We start from the raw sequence: 19593 nt of genomic DNA, 5'->3' as shown, positions 1-19593 counted from the left end.
ATGAAGCCTACCTGATCATGATGGATGATCGTTTTGATGTGTTCTTGGATTCGGTTTGCAAGAATTTTATTGAGTATTTTTGCGTTAATATTCATAAGGGAAATTGGTCTGAAGTCCTCTATCTTCATTGGGTCTTTGTATGGTTTTGTTATTAGACTAATTGTGGCTTCATAGAAGGAATTCGGTAGTGATCCATCTGTTTCAATTTTGCGGAATAGTTTGGACAGTATTGGTATGAGGTCTTCTATGAAGGTCCAATAGAATTCTGCACTGAACCCGTCTAGACCTGGGCTTTTTTTGGTTGGGAGACTTTTAATAACTGCTTCTATTTCTTTAGGAGTTATGGGATTGTTTAGATGGTTTACTTGTTCCTGATTTAACTTTGGTACCTGGTCTAGAAAATTGTCCATTTCCTTCAGATTGTCCAGTTTTGTTGAATATAGGTTTTTGTAGTAGGATCTGATGATTTTTTTAAATTTCTTCAGATTCTGTTGTTATGTCTCCCTTTTCATTTCTGATTTTGTTAATTTGGATACACTCTCTGTGATCTCTGGTTAGTCTGGCTAAGGGTTATCTATCTTGTTGATTTTCTCAAAGAACCAACTCCTGGTTTTGTTGTTTGTTTGTATAGTCCTTTTCGTTTCTACTTGGTTGATTTCAGCTCTGATTTTGATTATTTCCTGCCTTGTACTCCTCTTGGGTTTATTTTTTTTTGTTCCAGAGCTTTTAGGTGTGCTGTCAAGCAGCTGATATATACTCTCTCCTGTTTCTTTTTGCAGGCACTCAGAGCTATGAGTTTTCCTCTTGGTACCACTTTCATTGTGTCCCATAAGTTTGGGAATGTTGTATCTTCATTTTCAATAAATTCTAAGAAGTCTTTAATTTATTTCTTTATTTCTTCCTTGACCAAGTTGTCATTGAGTAGAGCATTGTTCAACTTCCATGTATATGTGGGTTTTTTGTCATTATTGTTGTTATTGAACACCAGTCTTAGTGAGTGGTGATCTGATAGGATGCATAGGATTATTTCTACCTTCCTGTATCTGTTGAGGTCTGTTTTGTGACCGATTATATGATCAGTTTTGGAGAAGGTTCCATGAGGTGCTGAGAAGAAGGTATATCCTTTTGTTTTAGGATGGAATGCTTTATAAATATCTGTTAAATCCATTTGGTTCATAATTTCTGTTAGTTTCTCTACGTCTCTGTTTAATTTCTGTTTCCATGATCTGTCCAGTGATGAGAGTGGGGTGTTGAAATCTACTATTATCATGTGAAGTACAATGTGTGCTTTGAATTTTAGTAAGGATTATTTTATGAATGTAGGTGCCCTTGCATTTGGAGCATAGATATTTAGGATTGAGAGTTCATCTTGGTGGATTTTTCCTTTGATGAATATGAAGTGTCCTTCCTTGTCTTTTTTAATGACTTTTGGTTGAAAATCAATTTTATTTGATATTATAATGGCAACTCCAGCTTGTTTCTTTGGGTCATTTGCTTAGAAATTTGTTTTCCAGCCATTTCCTCTGAGGTAGTGTCTGTCTTTGTCTCTGAGGTGTGTTTCCTGCATGCAGAAAAATGCTGGGTCCTCTTTATGTATCCAGTCTGTTAGTCTATGTCTTTTTATTGGGGAATTGAGTCTGTTGATGTTGAGAGATACTAAGGAATAGTGATTATCGCTTCCTGTTATTTTTGTTGTTAGAGGTGGATTATGCTTGTTTGTCTCTTTTGGTTTCATTACAAGGAAATTATATTCTTGCTTCCTGTGCAGTATAGTTTCTCTCCTTGTGTTAGAGTTTTCCATCTATTATCCTTTGTAGGGCTGGATTTGTAGAAAGATATTGTGTAAATTTGGTTTTGTCATGGAATATCTTGGTTTCTCCATCTATGTTAATTGAAAGTTTTGCTGGATACTTGGGCTGGCATTTGTGTTCTCTTATGGTCTGTATGACATCTGTTCCCGATCTTCTGGTTTCCATAGTCTCTGGTGGGAAGTCTGGTATAATTCTTATAAGTCTGCCTTCATTTGTCACTTGACCTTTTTCCCTTACTGCTTTTAATGTTTTTTCTTTGTTTTGTGCATTTGGTGTTTCAACTATTATGTGATGGGAGGAATTTCTCTTCTGGTCCAATCTATTTGGAGTTCTGTAGGCTTCTTGTATGTTTATGGGCATCTCTTTCTTTAGGTTATGGAAATTTGCTTCTATAATTTTGTTGAATATATTTACTGGCCCTTTAAGTTGGGAGTCTTCACTTGCTTCTATACCTATTATCCTTAGCTTTGATCTTCTCATTGTGTCCTGAATTTCCTGTATGTTTTGGGCTAAGAGCTTTTTGCATTTTACATTATCTTTGACAGGTGTGTCGATGTTCTCTATGGTATCTTCTGCCCCTGAGATTCTCTCTTCTATCTCTTGTATTCTGTTGTTGATGCTTGTGTCTAGGGCTCCTTGTCTCTTCCTTTGGTTTTCTATATCCAGAGTCGTTTCCCTTTGTGCTTTCTTTATTGTTTCTATTTCCATTTTCAATTCATTCACCTGTTTGGTTGTATTTTCCTGTAATTCTTTTTTTTTCTTTCTTTCTTTCTTTTTTTTTTTTTTTTTTTTTTTTTTTGAAGCTGAGAACTGAACCCAGGGCCTTGCGCTTACTAGGCAAACGCTCTACCACTGAGCTAAATCCCCAACCCTTTCCTGTAATTCTTTCAGGGATTTTTTTTGTTTCCTCTCTAAGGGCTTCTACTTGTTAACTTGTGTTTTCCTGCATTTATCTAAGGGAGTTCTTTGTTAAAGTTCTCCATTGTTATCAAAAAATGTAATTTTAAATCTATATCTTGCTTTTCTGGTGTGTTTGGATATCCAGTGTTTTCTTTGGTGGGAGAAGTGGGCTCTGACGATGCCAAGTAATCTTGGTTTCTGTTGCTTAGGTTCCTGTGCTTTTCTCTAGCCATTGGGTTGTCTCTGGTGTTTGCTTGTCTTGCTGTTTCTGGGAATGACTTGACCCTGCTGTAGGCCTCTGTGTCAGCACTCCTGGAGAACTCTTTTCCTGTTTTCTTTCAGCCTTTCCTGAGGACAGGTGCTCTGATTTCAGGTGTGTCAGCTCTCCTGGAGACTGTCTTCCAGCTCTCTGTGCAGGCAGGAATCAAAGGCTCCTGCCCTTGATTGCTCCTGTAGGTCCTTGCACCCCGAGGGCACAGTTGACACTATGGGATTCCCTCTTGGGTCTGGACTGTGGGCAGAGGGCATTCTCCTCTGACTTCTCAGGAGTATCCACACTTCTGAGGTTCCAACTCCCCCCCCCCATGGGATTTGGGTGCAGGGAGCTGTTTGGCCGGATCAGTTTGGTCCTGGGCGCAAACCAGAACCATGGGTACTGGTGGTTGTCTGTTCCTATATCCCTGTGTCCAGAGGCACGGTGCAGTTTCCCCGTGGAGCAGGGATGTGGGCTGAGGTGTGCAGAGGTAGCAGTCTTCCCTGCGGCCTTGGGATGTCTGCCCTCCTGAGTGGTTCGCTCTCTTCCCCATGGATGCAGGGTGCAGGGAACTGTCACTGGTGGAGTTTTTAAAACAGTTCTCAGAAAAATCATTCTATCTATCCCAGATGTAATGATAGGCGCTTTATCACCATCATCAATTCATATATCAAAATCCTAAGTCCTGGGGTAGGAAAAATGGCTTAGCGGTTTAGAGCACTGGCTGCTCTTCCAGAGGTCCTGAGTTCAATTCCCAGCAACCACATGGTGGCTCACAGCCATCTGCAATGGGATCCAATGCATCTTCTGGTGTGTCTGAAGACAACTACAGTGTTCTCCTATACATAAAATAAATAAATCCTTTTAAAAGTTCCTAAATCCCAGTACTACAGAGTGTGACTTCATTTAGAAACTGGGTTACTAAAAAACTCATAAATTAAAAGAACATCTATAGATTATACATTGATAAGTAAATCAAACAAGACTATCTTAGTTAAGGTTTTATTGATGTGAAGAGACACAATGACCATGGCATGTCTTATAAATGAAAATATTTAATTGGGGTTGGGTTACAGTTTCACAGGTTTTAGTGCATTATAGTCGTGGTGAGAAGCATGTGGCATGAGGGCAGACATGATTCTGGAGCTGAGAGTTCTACATCTGGATTCACAGGCAGCAGAATAAGACTGCGTATAACACTAAGCAGATCTTGAGCATAGGGAACCTCAAGTGCCACCTCCACAGTGACACAGTTCCTCTAACAAGACCATACCCACTCTAACAAAGTCATACCTCCTAATAGTGCTACTCCCTATGGGCCAAGCATTCAAAACCATGAATCTATGGGGCTATACTTATTAAAACCACCACAAAGCGCAGAGTCATACCTAGAAAAGAGATTATATGAAGGTATAAGAAAAACCTCGACATCTATAATCTATACAGAGAGCTCTTAGAAGAAAACAGTACTGCTAATACATTGATATCAGATTTCTAACCTTCAGAGTTTGTTTAGTTATTCAATCGATGCCATTTTGGCAAACTGGGCAAACAAATACACTATATCAGCACTCAGAATCAGTTAACAAATAAGAAAGCTTTGAGCTGTGTTATTGAGAAGTTTGTTTGAGTCCATAGCTTTTGACCAACTAGTAATAGTAATGATGTTGAATTCATCACCTCAAAGCAGCAGGCCTGTTCTGGAAGGAACAGTAAGAAAGAGCTCCTAGAACCAGCAACATTTGAAATATCTACAAAGGCCCAAAACATTCAGGAAGGAAGATAACTCCCCTAAGGAGGGAAGAGTGATAGGAAGGAAACTTGGTATGTTCTGCCTCCATTTGTCTTTATCTTTCTCCATGTCTTTATGTTAGGCAAGAGTAGAAATCCTAAGAAAGTGAATTAAGTGTCTTCATGGTCCTATAATTCTGTCTTTAGTGGATCTCAAGTTTTATTATTATGCCCTCCTTAGACACATGAGATCAACCCTGGTCATCATGACTTAGACATGTCATAGGCAACTAATGTGACCGAACAAGACCTCTCCTTCTTATCTTCATTGGGATTGTGTTTCTATGGTTCTTTTCTTATACCTCACTGTCTAATCTTAAACCAGAAAGCTACCTAATGTCTTGACTTCTTTTCTGATGCCGTGATGAAACACCATGACCAAAGCAACTTAGAGAAGACAGGATTGATTTGGGCTTACAGCTTCAGAGAGTTAGAGTCCATGATGGCAAGGAAGCATGGCGGCAGGCTGCAGATAGAGCAGCTGAAGTGGCAAGCTGAGAGCTCACATATTAAATTACAAACACAAAGCAGAGAGAGCGCTGGAAATAGCAGGAGTCTTGAAAGTCTCAGAAGCTACCTCCGTAATTCCTCCATCAAGACCACACCCCCTAATGCTCTTAAAAAGGTACCATCAACAGGAGAGCAGGTGTTCTAATGATCGAAACTATGAGAGGCGGCGCGTTTCAAATCACTATATCTGACTTTCTGTTTCTTTCCTCTTTCGACGTTCTTCCTCTTTAATGTCCCACGAGTCTGTCTACCACACCCAAGCCCCATTACTTATGCCATTTCCAGTCCCCCTGGAGTCTATCCCCATTTTCTTTAGATACAGTTCAATCCTGTAAAGATTCATGTCCTGGAATCTTGGTGCCCAGTGTAACTGTTTTGAAATCTGGTAAAGCATTTAACATGTAGGACCTACTAGGGGTATATTGGCTCATGAACACCCTAAAGAAGGAACTAGTTCTTATTTCGAGGAATGCTGATAGGTCTCATGAGAATGGACTAGTACCCATGAAAGACAAGTTGCTTTAAAAGAGTGAGCCTGTCCCCTCCCTCTTGCTTTCTTTCTCTCCATGTGACTATCACACACACTTCCTTCATGAAGCCCTTACTAAACACTGATGTTTTTAGACCTCCAGCACTTTGACTTAAACTCCAATTTGACCATGATACTCGATAAATTAAAATCCTTCCAATTTGTGAGAGCTGGGGAGATGTATCTGTAGGTAAAGCGCTTACAATGCAAGCATGAGAACCTTCTTTCAAATCCCCAAGGCTTACATAAACCTGGATATTGTTGCATGTGTCTTTAATCCCAGTGTTTCTCTGGTAAGACAGGAGGTGGAAATGGAGGATCCCCAGACTCTCACAAACCATTTTCCTGTTACACACATCAGTGGACAACAAAGATGAGACTCTGTTGTGGTTATTCCTGGTTGACAACTTGAGTATGTCTGGAATTAACTGCAATCCAAAAATGGAGGGCACACCTGGGATAAGCTTTTGCTTGGTTTGAATCAGGTGAATCCACTTCTATTCTAGACCCAGGAAGAAAGACACACTTTTGTTCTGGATCATAAGGCAGGAAGACTCGCCTTTAATCTGAGCAACACCTTCTGCTGGAAGCCTATAGTAGGAAGTTCTTTCTATTTGCCTGATTGCTCTCATCTTGCTAACACATCCATTTCTTCCCGGACATTGGGGCCTACTTCTTTGGGATTCCAGCATATATAAAAGACCAACAGAGATACTCAGCCTTGTGAGACTGAACAACTATTAGATTCTTAGACTTTCCATTCATGACATACTATTGTTTGACTAGATGGACTGCAGCCTGTAAGTCATTCCAATAAATTCCATATATATATATATATATATATATATATATATATATATATATATATACATATATATATATGAAGAGGAGAAGAGAGGTAAGGAGAGGAGAGAAAAAGAAAGGAGAGGAGAGGGAGGGGGAGTGGGAGGAGGAGGGAAAGGGAGAGGGAAAAAGAGAGGGAGGGAGAGAGAGAGGAAGGGAGAGAGAGATTCATTCCGTAAGTTCTGTGACTCCAGAGAACCCCTAACCCCTGACTCAAACAGAACACTCTCAAATAGGGTAAAAGGCGGAGTACCAATGCTTATTCTGCAGAGTCCTGAGAGAGTCCCCACTGGCAGGGACTCTCTCAGGACTACCTACCTCCTAAGAGAAAAGTCATGGAAGGAATAGTCCAAAGTTACCTCTGACCTTTTTATCTGTTCTTGGGAGAAGAAAAAATAATTGAATGGCCCAATATATCACCCTCTTAGCATCTGCTGTCTAAAGAGAAGTGTCTGTCTTAGTTCTTGTCCTGTTGCTATGAGAAAACACTGTGACAAAAACAACTTCAGAGAGAAAGGGTTGGCAGTTCAAGTGAACCGTCTATCCTGGCAAAGAAGACAAGGTTCCGGGACCTGAGGCTCTGATCTCATTGGATCCACAGCCAGGAAGCAGAATTTGTTGAATACATGTATGCTTGGCTCACTTTCTTTTTTTGATACAGGATTCCCATCCCAAGGAGTGGTGCCATCTACAATGGGCCTATCTTCCTGCTTTGATTAACCTAATAAAGATAATCCACACAGGCATGTCCAGAGGTCCACTTCCCAAATGACAGCCATTAAGACTGACTATCGCAGTCAGGATAAAGAGCCATGTGAGAGGTAACTGGGGTCCCAAACTCTGATTATGAATCAGTGAATACTTAAAGGTTTCTAGGGCAGCTGAAGAAAGTTCATTGACCATCTGCTAAAGCTTATTCTCCTACACTTTCATTGGCATTCAAAATACATTTTGATGCGCATCTACCCCAATCTACAATTTCAATTCTGATGCTGCAGAGAGAAAATCAATGTACCCTTCAACCCCAGCACTTCTGAAAGTTTGCAATTCTACCTCTATGTTATAGATCTGCAGTGTTGGGAGCTTGGGCGTAGGCATGGTATACGAGTTTACAGTTAACTGTTTTGCTCATAAGAGATTGATAATAGCCAAAGGAAATGCCTCTTCGTGTCAGGTTAACCAAGGATCAGTCATCCTAAGGCAGCAGTTCTGTTGTGAAATTTGACACTCTCCCAGACGCCTTGTACGTTTGGGTGCCTCCTCGGTTATTGCTTGTCACCTGATGTCAGAATTCCATGTCACTACTCACATCCCTCCTTTAACTCTTTATAAATAATCCGTTACCATGGAGATTTCATTATTACCCTTTTCTGCTTGCAAACTTCTACCTCACCTTACAGCTCTTTATTGAATTCTATAAGAGTTTCCTAACTTTTTACCCCTCTCCACAGCAATGTTTTAGTTTGTGTCTAGAAGATTATTGTTTCCAAAGGGTACAATGGGTTATATCTTTCCTCACTTTAAAAATTGCCAGTGAGTCCCAATTATCCTCTCAATTAAATACAATATTTTCTGCTAGAATTCAAGGGAAGAGGAAAGCCCCTAACAATAAGACTCTCGCTCTCCTGCTTGTCTCTGACGCTCTACATTTTAAAAGTAATCATGACAGTTTAATTTAATTACTGTCACCCTAACAACTCTAGCCTTGATTGTCCTCCCTGGTCTTACTGATATATTCTTACTTGTGTATGTATCCTTTTCCATTCTTAAATGGATTTTGAAAGATACGTAAGAATTAGGGGGGGGCAACATAATCTAAGAATAGATTAAGTTTTCATGATCGGGCCCATCAGTATCTTATCACAGAGAAAAGAGAGATTCACCCTTCCCTGGGGATGGGTTGCGTATCCATTAGTCAGGTGCTCATGCTCCTGTAAATACTGTCTCATCTGTGTGCCTATAATCAAGCATAAGGGAACTCACATCCACTGGATCATCAAAACCCAAAAGAATACATGAAAGCAGAGAGGAACAAGTTGAGAGGAGAAGGGGGATTAGCAGGAAGAGGTGGGACAAGAGAGAGTAGTTGAGTTAATAGGATCAAAATACATCATTTTCATGTATGAAAATGTCATAATGAGGCCCATTATCTTGTACAATAATTAATATGTGTTAATTAAAATCAAACTCCATGCTTTTTTTACTTTGAATTTTATGATTTAGTTTTCTTTCTGACTGCGTGGATATGTGTGTGAGGGTAGTAGTAGAAGCCCTGGAACTGGACTTACAGACAGGTGTGAGCCGCCATGTGGGTGCTGGGAATTGAACCCAGGTCCTCTGGAAGCCTTGCTCTTGACCATTGATCTATCTATGGCTCCAGCACAACTTTGTGCTTTTTTCTTTCCTTCTTTTGTCTTTTGTTTGTTTGTCTTTGCAGCCTTTATTTGGCTGTATTACGGTGGCTCACCTCTTCCCTTCAACTGCACTGGCATTGTTTCTTGGGACAATTCCTCCTTTCTATTCTCCCATCCATGTATTCACCAGGCCAGACACTGCTTAGCTTCTAAGATCAGGTGAGTTCAGAGGGGTGCGGCCACAGACATTCCTGTTCTCAGACATCAGTCTTAATATGATTTATTCCTCCTTTGTCTTCAAGAAGAACATTTACCAATTGGCTTCCTCTTTCCTTTCTCTGAGTCTTGGCATTTTGTATAGGGAAGATAATTTGACTTACAAGACCCATGGGACATATAAAATATTGGTTGGATCTTTAAGAGAAGTTTCCCAGTCTTTGAAAAAAATTTCAGGAAGACATATTTTGCTTTTCTCAGATGGTATGGTGAGGATGTGAAAGCTAGCACTGCAGAAGTAATTTTGCCACTATGAAAGGAGACTGTCCAAAGATAAATCTGGCACAAAGCAGAGAGAACCAGTTAAACCCATCATGGAGAAATTGTGTTATTTTGAGCTTTTGAGTTGCCGTCCTTGGACCTGGGCCTAATATTGTCTGATATTTGGACACCAGTGAGCAATTTTTCACCTTCATACTAGATGTATGTTACCATTTCAGTGGGTCAAGTGTAAGCCTGCGATAATGGATCTCATAGAACCTACATTGTAGCCTTTTAGTAGCTATCTTTAAATGGGATTGATCTGTGCAGAGGAGGGAAAAACATTTCCAGGAATTTACTTAGACTTTTTTTTTTAAATAAAATAGAATAAATATTCACTAAATGCTAGCTGGGCTGGGATGGATACACTGATATTTAATAGAGCTATACTGCATCAAGCAGATTCACTGTGGCAAATAGCTTTTAAATCCAGTTTCCTTAACCAAGAGGGTTCAGAAAAGCAACCAATAGGAGCGCTCTCTGAAGGCAGGAAATCTGCGAAGTCACAGGGAAGACAGTGGGCACTCGGTCTTAGTCCAGCATGTAGAGGAAATGCTCTCAGACTTCCCACTTAGTATAGTGCTGGCCACGGGTTTATCGTATGCAATCTTTATTGCCTTGAGGAATATTCTATCTCTATATGTCCTGGAGAGAAGCAGGTGGGTTGGAGAATAGCAAACACATTTGAGTATTGTGTAAATGCCATAAGGAAACCTGTTTGTATGCCGATTGGAAAATTAAATTAAATTAATTTAAAAAAATAATTAGCAGTCCTAACGTTTTATCATCTAGGCCATTTTCATATTTAATTAATATGGTCTGTCCCATGGAGCCAATTAACTTCTTTGAATAACAAAATTATAAGAGCTCTGAATCCATATGCTTAACTCCAGAAAAGTCTTTTGTAATGGCAGAGGGCCCAGGGCCATCTCCGAGAGTTACAAAATGTATCCTAGGCAGAATAGGATGTTCCCATGAATGCAGTGACCCAAGGAGAAATCTAAGATTAGATAAAGCTGGAGCTGGTGAACCTGAAGTTGAGGAAAACAGAACACAAATTACAATACTAGATCTTTAATTCAGAATGATACATCATCATAAACAATGACGTCAAACAACTTTCATAACAATCACATTACTGCAGGTTCTGCATTTGCTGTGCTGTGGCAACACATTCTGCTCAGGGACCCAAGGTTGTCTGAAGGCTCTAAAGTCTTTGAAAGTATACAGTGGGAATAGCAGGAGTGAGTTATGGGTACAAACCAGTGAAGTGTTCTCTACTTCCTAACCATTCAAGCTGGTGGCAGATTTTCAGGGCCTTGTGGTTGAGGAGCTAAGTCCTCTTCCCTCATGTCAGTCAGTCAGAACTGCTCTCAGCAGCACAAGGCCACCTCAGTTTCTTGGCATGAGGTCTTTTCCATCTTCAAGCCAGCCTTGAAGCCAATATTTCCTGATTTGAGGGCTTCCTCTATCTCTGAGTTCCAGAATCAGATCGAAAGGCATCAGTGATGTAGATCATACCCACCCATTTAATGTTCCTCTCTAATGTCAATTGTTTGAGATTTTAATTAGGTACACACATACACACACACACACACACACACACACACACACACACACACACGCACACGCACACCATCCTACGTACAGCATTTTTGGTTAATGTTGAGTTAGACTACAGGAAGATGTTGTGCAAAGTAGGGATCAAAAGTCTTGGGGCCTCTTTAGAGTACCACCTAACATACTTCAAAGAGAAGTAAAATCCAGTCCACAGCACAGAGTCATCCAGTTCTCTTCAGGAGTAACAGGTGACGAACCATGTATGGGTCTCATGCTTGGCCTTGACCACTCTGACTCTCTAGTTTTATTATCAGGATGATGTGTAAACCAAAGATCCTTTTTTGTATTTTCTCTGTCACCTCAGGTTGCCATAACAGCATGAAATCATCCCTCAGTATCCACCAAAATAGGTTCCAGGACCCCTGTGAGTCCCAACAGTCAGAAACACATCTATTGCATGAAATTCCCATTGTATGATTTCCCCCATGTAACCTATATGCAACTTCCTGTAAAACTTAAGTCATCTCTAGATAACATATCCAATTTAATTTAATATAAAGTAGGCTTTCTATATTATTTATGGCCCACAGGAAAGCAGTCTTTACCTGTTCAGTTGGGATACAGTGTTTGTACAAACATTTTCTAACTCCTAGTTTGTTGAATCCAGGAACAAGGAGGACACAGGTGCAAATGACTAGCTATGCCATAGATTGCATGGATAAAATAACAGGAATGTATTCTTTACCACTTCAGAGACAGAAAATGGAGCAGCCAGCATGTCATGACATCATCTCCACATTAGTTACCTCCCACAAGGCTCCATCTCCAAATATCATGATATTGGAGTTAGGGCCACACTATAGAAAGGGGAGACACAATTCAGTCCACGATAATTTAAGGGGACTGGAGAGATATCTCAGCAGTTAAGAGGACTGACTGCTCATGCAGAGAACAAAGAAAGAAAAGTAAAGCAAACAAAAAACATGACTTTAAGATTCTATCTCACCCCAGTCAGAATACTATCACAAAAGAAACAAACAACACAAACCAGTAAAGATGTAAACAAAGAGGAACTCAGTTCATGGAAATGTAAACTGGTCCAGTCACTACGGGAATCAGGGAGGAGGTTCCATCCTAAAAGCACTTCTACTGCAGACGCAGCTATCTCAGTCCTGGGTATGCATCGAGAGACACCTGCACATTCATGTTTGTCCTTGCACTGGTCACAGCAGGCTAGACTGGAGCCAGTCCAGATGTCCATCAACCAATGAAGAAAATGTGGTGCCTGTGCACAGTGGGATTTGGTTCATCTGTAATGAGTAATAAAAGTATAACATTGGAAAGGAAAACAGATGGAAACAAAGATCACCCTGTTAAGCAAAATAAACCGGACTCAGATTGACAGCTCACTTCCTCTCATACGTAGAGTGCAGGTTCAAGTAACGTGCACATGCACACATACACACAGAGAGAGATCAATAAAGAAAGGGGACTGGGAAAAAGAGGTCTAAAGGAATGGGAAGACGTGAGGGAGGTGTCTAGCTAGAAGATCAGAGGAAAAAACAATGAGGACTATAGGATGGAAAGAGTAAGAAGACAGTGCTGTGGCATGAGCGAGTGAAAATGCAGTAGTAAGACCTAACGGTGTTCATGCTTACCATAGCAATGGCTCTGCTTCTTGGTAGCAATTTTCAGTATCAATCTGGTTTCAAAGCTCTGTGACAAAATATCAAACAGAACCCACTCAAGGGAAGGGAGATTTCTTTTGACTCATGGTTTCAGAGATGTGGTTCCTTGTGGTGAGGGAAAGGTGTTGCCTGGAGCAGTTCTGCCTGTGACAGTAGGCATAGTGGCATCTTCCTCACAGGAAGCAGAGACAGAAGGTTAGAACCAAAATCAGGTGTGACCTGTTTAAAAAAAAAACCCTCTAATGACCTATTTCTACAATCTAGGCATGACACCACAAAGGTTTCGTTATGTCCCAAAAATAGTGCCACTAGCTGGTTATCAAATGTTTGCACACAGGGATCTGTAGGGGACATTTCAACTTCAGCTTAGCATGACTACACTCTTTTATTTCTTTCCTGTATGCTTGTGGTGTACATACACTTGTTTGTGTAGACCTGCATGCACGAGCATGCCCACATGCACACACAGACACAGACACAGACACAGACACACACACACAGACACAGACACACACAGACACACACACAGACACACACACACACACACACACACACACACACACACACACACACACAGGCCAGAGGCTAATGTCTGCTTTCTCGGTCTCCAAGTTATACCACAAGAGACAGGATCTCGGTCTCTGAATCTGGAGCTGGGCTGGAGAACAAGTACAGGGACCTTCCTGCGTCTGTTCCTCCGCAGTGCTGGGGTTATGGGCACTCAACCAACCATTCCCAGTTTTTACTTAAATTGTGGGGATTTGAACTCTGGCCCTCATGCTTGCATGGGAAATCTTCTTAACCAAAGATTCGTCCCCTCAACCCTTTACTCCTTTTTATTCTTTTCCCATTGTAATGACTTTTGTTTCTACTTTGAGTTACTGTGTGGATCAAATCCCAGTTGTTCTGTATATATACAAAGCAAAGGAAAGAAGGAAGTCTCTTCTGTCTGTGTTTAGTCTAATGTGCACTCTCCCTGTGCTTTCCAAAGGACCATCATGTCCAGACACGAGTTCCACTAAAGACAGCTGCCCCTATTTTCACTTTAAAATTCCTTTTGAGTTAAGATAACCATGAGTCTCCGAATGGTTGACTGTTGCTAAGGAAAAATTAAACCCTATCACTATCCATAACATTACTTCTTATGTGCACATTCTATCTGTGAGCTCCATGATTGTTGTTTACTAACCACTTAATCTTGGTCTCATTATCCAATTCATATGTTTTGCTCAAGAAATTGAGTGCCTCGGATGTAGACAAAAATCCATTACAATTAATAACAGAAATGTTCTCTCCTGTCAAAAGCTTTCCCCCTTCCTGCCAGGGTTTTTAGGAAAGAATTCAAGGTTGCAGGAGACAGTTATGTGTGTTCACTTTGGGGACTAAACAGTTCATTCAAGTGGTTCACCCAGAACAAAAGAACCATCTTCTTCAGAAAGGAGTTCTGACGTCTCCATTGAGGTAGATGACCGTGGGCAGCTTTTAAATGACATGTTTCCCAACTCTCCCCATCAAGACTTCAAAAATCCTAGGGTTGAATTTCAACCAAAGCACCCCGTGGGAGGTATAAAATAGGTGTGTGGAGTTTGATTTCGATTAAGCCTCTGTCTGCATTGTCACCTGTGAATAAGCCCTCTCCCAGGTGGCCAGATGAATGGCCAGGAAGCAAAGGCCAGTTTTTCAGGTGTTGCGTTCTAGCAAAAGTGATATACCCCCAAAGCTTCCAGAGGCCTGTTATTGGAAAAGCAAAATTGCACTGCAAGAGGTCAGGAGTTCTTATTCACCTCCCTGCGGCCACATGAAGAGACTTTCTCTTTGGTGGGCCCATAATATAGTATGGAGCAGCGGGACCACAGGTCTGGGGCCACCGGTTGAAATCAATTTTAGAAAATAAATCACCTGTTCATTCTGACCATTTTACGAGTTCCGCAAATACGTTTAGGAAATGTCGGACTGAAATGTTTAACTAACCCCACTAATTGCCTCTCTCATCCCTAAACCAACTAGAACTGATTTGGCACCCATAATATATATATAACCCTCCCTCACCTCTCCAGTCTTTCAGAGAATGAACTCAGTAAGGTGTCGAAAATGTTACTTCATACAGACAGAAGGAAGCACTAATTGGGGCATGCCATTTATGTCACTTCCCAGAGTGGACTGCTATTCATTTTGGTCCCATCAACCTGAGAAGGTAATGAAGGCTGTTGCCCAGATTTTTGGTACAAAGGTCACCTAGACCAAAAAAAGAATGAAGAGTGAAAGAAAGAAAGGAAGTAGATCTCGGTGCCCCGGCTTTGACAGCACTGTGGGGATTTGCAGAGCTGTTTCCCTGACCTCTGCAAAGACAAGTCCTTTGTTCTGGAAATCTTATACTCAAACACGAGCCAAATGATTTCAGATCTCACTCAAACTTCCTGCCTTCTGTCAGCCTTCCACTGAGGTACAGATGGGGGCGTATGACAGACTGTTAACTTCCAGTGAGTTACCTGTGGTCCAAGACTCAAAAGCTAAAGGAGAAAAAGACTATTGGTAGATTAGTGTTCAAGATAAACATGTGTGCATATGTACATGTGCTTACGTGTGCATGTGTGGTGCTATGATTCCAGGGAGCCCAAGACCTTCTTCTGGCCTCTGCTGGTACAACATACACATGATACACAGATATATATGCAGGCAAAACACCCATACATACAAAAAATAAATTAGAAACTGTTTTTAAAGATCCATTCCTGTTACATATGACAAAACAAACAAACAAACAAAAACTAACCTCAAAGGCTTGGAAAGTGGTTCAATAGTTGAAAACACTTGCAATACAAACATGAGGACCAGAGTTCAGACCCTCCAAATTCCCATAGAATTCCCATGTAATTACAGTACTGAGGAGACAGAGACGGGGCATTCCTGAAGTTTGCTCTAAATTCAACTGAGAGCTCCTGCTTCACTGAACGAGATGGAAAGCAATTGAATAGATTCCTGACTTTAACATTACACACACACACACACACACACACACACACACACACACACACACACATAAACATGCATGCACACACATGTCCACACATGCAAATACACACACACATACACTCCACACATGTCTACTCACCCACATCAAACACACACACACACACACACACACACACACACACACACACACACACACACAAATGCACACCCCAGTACACTTATCAAACCAAGTCTCCCACTGCTGTGGACAGCCTTGGACACAGTCTCTCTAAGTAACTAATTTGAAAAGCCTCCCTGAATTACCATTGCATGTTGCTCTTCTTGTTTCTTGCCCCATGGGGTCTATTCCTGTTGTTTGGGTCTGGGGTTCTTACAGGGGTTTGCTTGGCCACATTCTAGTGCACAGTGTGGTCAGAATGCTAACTCGGGGGCACGCTTTTCTTCAATACATGCACTCATTAGCATATACCACTTCAGTCAGTGGCCCAGCAAACCCTACCAGAACGGCAATTTCTCTTTTCCAGCCTTACTTATCTAAAAGTAGCACAGGAATGCTGGAAGAAAAACAGCCCAGAGTGTGGACAACACTTAACGGGAAGAAGTCTCCTACCTAGCATCCGTGCCTTGCCTAAGAAATGCCTTCACTGCCTCTGGCTTTAATTTGTATGCTCACAGCTTTCAAAACACTAAATAACAAGCAGAGGAGATTTCGGAATGTATCAAATTTATATTTAGCCTATTGTCTCCAGAAATGAAAGATGAGGATTTAATTAACTTATTCAGCCATTCTCTCCTCTCCACCTCTTCTTCCTTTTATTTGATGTATTATCATTTTTATTTCTATGCTTGTTTATCTTTAATTACTTTAAATAATATACTTATGCCTCAATGTCTTATTGAAGCAGGTTCAATTTTCTTGAGCCATGTTCTTGGGAGTAAAAAGGATTAACTTCCTTTATTTTCTGTAACTAAAAGACCACATTTCGCTAGTTGGCAGAAACCTTAATCATTGTCAATTCCTAGCAAACTGGATCATTTTACATTTGAACTCTGCAAAGTCAGACTTAATTCCTCTCTTCCTTCTCACTTTCCCTGGGCAGGCAGGCTGTCTTGGGGATTCAAAGCAGTGGAGTGGATAGGCTCTTAGGACATGCCTGACCGTTGTCCTACTTGGCATCTTCCCATCGTCATTAGCTTCTCTATTGATGTCCATTGTGCTTAAGGCACTGTCAAGAACTCTGCCTATTCATCCATTTACGTAGTGCCATTTACACTGCGTTCTGGTAAGAGACCCCCCTTTAGGAGCTGGAGAAATGGTTGAGTGGGCAAAGTGCTTGTTGTACAAGCATCAGGAGCTGAGTTCAGATGCCCAGTGCCCAAGTGAAAAGCCAGGCATGGCACCACACACTTGTTCCAACGTTGGGAGTTTCCTGTCACTCGCTGGCTAGGCTGTCTAGCTAATCAGTGAACTGTAGGTTCAGGGAGAGACACTGTCTCAAAAAATTAAGGCGGGAAATTATGAAGGAAACCGCGTGGCTTCAGCCTCTGCCATACATGGATACATTCACACACAGGCAAGTGTACTCTTACATACATGGAGCACACAGATGCACAGACACTTACACAAGAGACCCTTTAACTTTACTAGACTTCCTATGACCCTACTCAAACACAAGGGACAGTTCACGGATCCCGCTTCTGAAGTTACGCAGACTGGTCCCAGGTCTTCTGTGCCCTTGTGGGTCTGACAATTCCCACTTGCCATGCACAGTACCATGTTGCTGGGAGGTGAGGTCATGCCTGTGAGGATCTCCATCCAGCTCGCTGCCTTTCAGAAAGAAGCGTACTGCCTCTTAGTACTTCTCTCTTTCTCAAACCAACCTCTTCCACTTCAGCACTGGGGTGGAGCAGAGGCAGAGTCCAGGGAGCCTTCCAAGTTCCTATTGTCCCTCTCATTGCCCCCAACCTCTGACCTCTCTCTTCACTTCAGACATATCCCACCTTTGGACACTGATTTTTGTTTGTTTGTTTGTTTTTGGTCTTGTTTTGTTGTTGCTGCTGCTGTTGTTGTTTTTCAAGGCAGGGTTTCTTTGTGTTTTATGTAGCTCTAGCTGTTCTACAACTAGCTTTGTAGACCAGACTGGCCTCAAACTCACAGAAATCCACCTGCCTCTGCCTCCCAAATGCTGGGACTAAAGATGTACACCATCCCTACTGACAGCTATGGCTTTTAAGACAGTGTTTGTTTTAAAAGCACATTCAGAATTTTAAAGCCAAGAGTATGATTGATAGATGAGGGATCAGCCCTCCTCTATACGGTAAACCCAGAAAGCTTTAGTCTAACACTCTGTGTTTAAAAGAGAGAACACAACCTTGGGATTGAAAAAAACAAATGTTCAGGTAGGTCAGGAATTCCCCTATTTATCATAGGTGGAGTCTCATGACAGATGGCGGTATCTCTTATCAAGAGAGGCTATTAAGAATCACTTGGATTCCTTACATTCATTATTAATCAGTTACCATTCAGACTTAAAAGGATGCCCTGACCAAATATAAATTCAATTTACTTAAATACTAGCAAGTCCAGAAACAGGCGACCCTGGGCTGATACGGTGGATGATAGCGTTATTGAAAAGCCTGTATTCTAGCTGCCATGCGCAGTATGGGGGCTTGTTATCCCAGGTTTGTAAGACGACTGCAATTCCAGGAACGCATCTGTTGCAGAGGAGAAGGAAGAGCTGAACCAGGCTTCATTTGTCTCCTTTACCAAGAAATGAAAATATTTTCCTATAGCGGCTCTCTGTCACACCCGTTTCTCTGCCTTTTACTAGTCAGAACTCCGACAGATAACTGCCACTGGTTGGGTAAGCAACCGGTTGTCGTTTACTTTTAGACCTTTATAGTAAAGTCAGGTAACAGAGAGCCGTGTTGACAGGTCAAAGAGAAGGAGATTGGAACTGCACAGTTAGGAGTGTCTACCAACGTCCTCACTAGTCCTACTTACTAGTACAGCTTGCGGCACTCCATCAGTAAGAGACAACACATGGTCTCACTCAGTTACTGTACCAAGCAGGATCAGCCTCTCTGCCAAATATGCATGGCTCTTCTTGGGGTTAGATCATCTATGGCTAATGGAAAAGCGTCTGTCTTAGGGTCATCGTTGCTGTGATGAAATACCATGACCAAAAGCAACTTGGGGAGAAAGGGGGCTTATTTGGCTAGCAATTCCACATTGTATTCCATCACTGAAAGAAGCCAGGACAGGAACTCCAACAGGGCAGGAACCCAGAGGCAAGAGCTAATATGGAAGCTATGAAGGGTGCTGCTTACTGGCTTGCTCACCATGTCTTTGCTCAGCCTGCCCTCTTACAGAACTCAGAGCCACCAGCCTAGGACGGCACCATCCATAATAGGCTGGGTCTTCCAGAAATTGTTTATAAATTAAGAAAATATCTTACAGATGGACGTAATAGAGTCTTTTCTCATTTGAGATTCCCTGCTTTCAGATAACTCTAGCTTGCATCAAGTTGACATAAAACTAGTCAGGACAGCATCTGATACACAATGGAGGAGCGGAAACAGAATAACTGGAAAACAAAGCTCGTAGCACCTGAACCAAAGCATGACAGATATCTATTTATTTGGGAGGTGGCAGAAGAAGGATGTGCTCTATGTATGGATTGAATCACAGCATAGCAAAGAAAGCTGTTGGCTCTCAAGTCCCTGTGTAAGTTACCCTTGTACTCCTGTCCAGAGCCTCGCCCTCAAATACCACTAGCATGAACTAGTGGAGAATTGAGTTTCTAATACTTGAAATTTTGTGGGTAGCATATTCTAACCATAG

Source organism: Rattus norvegicus, chromosome 2 (assembly GCF_036323735.1).
Source record: "Rattus norvegicus strain BN/NHsdMcwi chromosome 2, GRCr8, whole genome shotgun sequence".
Taxonomy (NCBI): Eukaryota; Metazoa; Chordata; class Mammalia; order Rodentia; family Muridae; genus Rattus; species Rattus norvegicus.
This window is presented reverse-complemented; position numbering follows the sequence as displayed.